Raw genomic sequence first — 4,504 nt, 5'->3', positions numbered from 1 at the left:
TTGTGGAACTTTGAACTTGAGAGAGATAATGTAGGGTATCTGGTGGAAGAAATTTCTAAGCAACAAACCATTCAAAAGGTGACTTGGGTGCCATTAAAAGCATTCCATTTTAAAAGAGAAAGAGAGCTTAAAAGTTCAGAAAATTCGCAGCCTGAACAATGCAGTAGAAAAGAAAAACCCATTTTTTAAGAAGAAATTCTAGCTGGCTGCAGAAATTCACATAAGTAACAAAGAGCCGAATGTTAATGCCAAAGACAATGGGGAAAATGTCTCCAGGGCATGTCATAGGTCTTCACGGCCACCCCTCTCATCACAGACCCAGAAGCCTAGGAAGAAAAAATGGTTTCATGCTCTAGGTCCAGGGTCCCCATGCTGTGTGCAGCCTAGGGACTTGGTGCCCTGCATCCCAGCTACTCTAGCCATTGTTAAAAGGGACCAAAGTACAGCTCGGCCCATGGTTTCAAAGGGTTCAAGCCCCAACCCTTGGCAGCTTCCACGTGGTGTTGAACTTGAGGGTGCACAGAAGTCAAGAATTGAGGTTTGGGGACCTTCACCTAGATTTCAGAAGATTTATGGAAACTCTGGCCTACTGGCATGGGTACAGCATGCTTCCTACCTGCTGAGGATGAATGTGATACACAGAGCTATGATGGTTTCTAATGAGTAGTAAAATTCACAAAAGTTTCAAGTTATTCATGTCAGGATCATTCCTTGTGCAAAGTTTGATGTATTAATAAATGAAGATCAAATGGTTTCTTGGTCTGTAATTGCAATTTCATTTTTTAAAGTCAGTAGGTTTTTTGTACAGTTCTATTACAAGCGGCCAAGGTTTAATTTCATCCATCTCCATGAAGTGCTGGTAAACATTTTTGTAGGCTTGTAGTCTTTGAATTTAAGGAAGATAGCCTCACCTTTGGTTAACTTTTTAATGTACTTCTGTAGCTCAATGTTCACATTAAAATGAACATACGTATCTTCTTTTCTTAAAGCCACAGGAGTATCTTGCACAGTACTTAAATCTATGTCATTCAGCTCCTTGATACTAACTGTAACATAGCATATTTCAGGCGAATTTTCTCAATTCTAGTAGTGAGTAATACCACTCCTGATTCTGACAACAACTTTGGTAATAAAGTAGTGATATGTGCTGCTTAGCATATTTCAGACCAATGTTCTCAGTTCTAGTAGTGAGTAACACCGCTCTTGGTTCTGATAGCAACTTTGGTAATAAAGTCATGATATGGTTTGGCTCTGTGTCCCCACTCAAATCTCATCTTGAATTGTACTCCCATAATTCCCACATGTTGTGGGAGGGACCGGTGGGAGATAATTGAATCATGGAGGTGGTTTCCCCCATACTGTTCTTGTGATAGTGTATAACTCTCACGAGATTTGATGATTTTATCAGGGGTTTCTGCTTTTGCATCTTCCTCATTCTCTCTTCGGCTGCTGCCATCTGTGTAAGATGGGACTTACTCCTTCTTGCCTTCCGCCATGATTGTGAGGCTTCCTCAGCCACAGGGAACTGTAAGTCCAATTAAGCCTCTTTCTTTTGTAAATTGCCCAGTCTCAGGTATGTCTTTATCAGCAGTGTGAAAACAGACTAATACAAGTAGTAGCGTACCAGGAACTCTAGCGGGAAAAGAATTGGGAGACCCTGCTCCAGCACCACCCTGTTCTTCATCTTCTTCAAATTCCAAATACTGTTTTTCATGAGGTACTAAAGTTCTTTTTAAGGGGACAGGCTGAACGTCAAATGGAAATTCTTTATTATATGTAAAAATATTCTTTAGGATTAGTTATAGTTTCTTCAGGTCCTCCCATTTCAGTTCTTCTTGAAACTGTGTGGAATGTAAAGCTGCACTTCACAATTCCAAGCATGTTGCAACATTGCCTGTGGGTTTCTTTTGTTCTTCTGTGAATTCTCGTGTTGAGCTTGGGCCTCTTTTTGTAGAAGTCTTGCTAATATCAGATACTCATCTATCACTTCCACCAGCTAGCTCCAAGAGTCAAAGCTGGTGCCTCTCCTAAAACTGGCTCCCCAGTGCTGTAGTAGACTCTGGGTCATGAAGGTGACCACTCTTTACCCTGTCCCCTTCTGTTCCTACTCCAGCGGGCTTTCAGGCACCATCCTGGCTGGGCCTGACACCAGTATTGACAGGGCCAGGAGGAACCACTGTAGCAAACTCTGCCACCTTCCAAGGAGCCACCCAAGCTTATTTGCAACCACTCTTCTCTTTTTTTCCTCTCTCTCTTTCTTTCTTTTTAGTGTGATTGTGGTATTTATTTGCAGTATAGTAGGTTCATTTATTTCACACTGCTTTCAGTTTTTGATTGTTCCTCCTTCCCATGCTTACTGATTAATCTTACATTTCTAATATGTAGGATAAATACTTTAAAAGCCAAAACTGTACAAAAGGAGGAAGGGCTTCAAGATGGCTGACTAGAGGCATCTGGTACTGCCACCTCCACACAGAAGAACCAACATAGTTAGTAGTTATCCACTTTGAATAGATCATCTGAGAGAACACTGGAATTCAACAGAGAAGTGACACGAAACGCTTAAAGCAAGGAAGAAGGAATTGAGGCAGCCTGCTGGGCTGGATCAACTGGGAGCCTGGAGGGGCTCCTCAATGTAGGACAGAGTAAGTGTGAGATCCCAGCAGTCCATGTTCTCACCACAGGCTCCTGCAATCCTAGCCACAGGGAAGCCCCTCCACCCAGAGACTAACATAGGGCACAGCCTGGAGGTCGCAGGACGGCATTGCCCCAGAGAGGGCTCTCATGCTGGATACAACCCCATCCCTAATAGCACAGTGCATACAGAGAGTCCAGTTCCCACCAAAGGGCATCATGCCTGGGGGCTCAACAGCCCTATCCCCACACATCCTCCACACATCAACATTCCCTGCCCACAGCCCCTGCTGTGACTGGCTGGTGTTATTGCAGCCAGGGCTGAAGCGTGAGCCATTCCAAAGACCCTACTGACCCCACTGCCCCCAGCAGTGAAGATGCCATGCATTTTCACATGTCCTGAGGACAAATTCCCCTGCCCACAGGAGCCGCTACAAGAGCCAGGGCCAAAGTGTGAGCTCCCCAGCTGCCTGCTTAGGGCTGCTGCCACTGAAAACAACCCCACCCCCCTGAGTAGCAGGGCTGCAGCACAGCTGCTGCTGCCCCCACCCCTGCATTTCACCTTGGTCCTAGGGATCACCCTGCCCCTGCCTATCAGAGCCCCTGCATGCACCACTGAGGGCCCTAAGGTCAGGTCTGCCTGGCCAGCTCAGCCCCTCCAGTGCCGGAGCATGCTGTCCCATCTGGGAACCTAGGGGCCACTCAGTGCTCAGTTGAGTCCACCACTGGTGTCACCTGTGCACTCTGTCAGGGGCCTGAGGTCAGGCCCACCCAACCTGCTACTGCCACCACAGCTGGCACCCACTGCCTGTGATCTGGGAACTGGCTCTCAGCCCATCACAGCCAACACCAGCACCAGTGTGGACAGCGTGGGAGCCAGAGGTTTGTTCAGCCTCTGCTACTGCCATCACCCACACCACACCCACTGTCCAAGGCCTTGAGATCCTGCCCACTGCTGCCACTGCTGGCACAGGAGCAGGACACCAGGAGGCCCAAGAACCAGCCCACCTGAACCAGCTAATGCCAGGGCCAGAGTGTGCTGCCCTGGGGCCCAAGGGCAGGCTCCCTCAGTCTGCCACTGCAAACACAGGCCCCGGGACAGGACCACTTGATATCCCTGTACCCAGCAAAACTTTACCACAGCCTATCTAATAACAGGAATTGGGACCTGAAAAGACAGCAGTACTAAATTCTGAATTGATCCTTTCAAATATTTTGATGTTTTGACTTTCCACAGAACAGGGAGACATTACGTGTATTCACTAGCAGTGAAGCAATAAGAAAAGTGACTAAACTCATAATAAAAGGCCCAAAAGAAAGCTTTTCTGTAAGAAAAAATTAGACTAGTGTTATTTCCAGTGTTACCACATACCCTAAATGCAAACAAACTATCTTGAAATAGAAAGGATAAGAAGAGAATCAATGAAAAGGGCAAATGCTGAGCTTTGTTTTTCAAATATCTGAAAAGTTGTTGAGTTTTTCAATTTTACATGCAAGTGTGTTGTAAAAACGTGCAGCCTGATTAGCAAGCAATAAAACTATCTTGCCAAGTAGTTTTAAAGGTCTGGCTCATTAGTAATTTAAGAAGAATCTGCATCAAGCTAGAAGACACTGCTTCTTCAAATAAATTACACACAATCTTTTAAGTTTGGGTTTTATAGCTTTAATTGAATGTTTGCACCACTTATAATGTCACAGTGTTTAAGATTTAACTTAACAATTGCCATCTGAAACTTCTCACGTTATCCTGTAAGTCTTCTAACAAGGTTCAAGTGTGTGTGTGTGTGTGTGTGTGTGTGTGTGTGTGTGTGTGCATTTTTTCTAGATTTTTATTTTAGCAAGTCACAACAGAACACTATTTTCTGGTTTT

General features: G+C 45.1%; 1 pseudogene; it reads right to left on the bottom strand.

Moving 5' to 3' along the window:
• Window positions 1–704: 704 nt before the first annotated feature.
• On the bottom strand, window positions 705–3,542 carry LOC101152754 (axin interactor, dorsalization-associated protein-like; annotated as a pseudogene).
• Window positions 3,543–4,504: the final 962 nt, after the last annotated feature.

Source organism: Gorilla gorilla, chromosome 17 (assembly GCF_029281585.2).
Source record: "Gorilla gorilla gorilla isolate KB3781 chromosome 17, NHGRI_mGorGor1-v2.1_pri, whole genome shotgun sequence".
NCBI lineage: Eukaryota > Metazoa > Chordata > Mammalia > Primates > Hominidae > Gorilla > Gorilla gorilla.
Note: the sequence above shows the minus strand (reverse complement) of the source record. Positions and strands in the feature narration are given on the sequence as shown.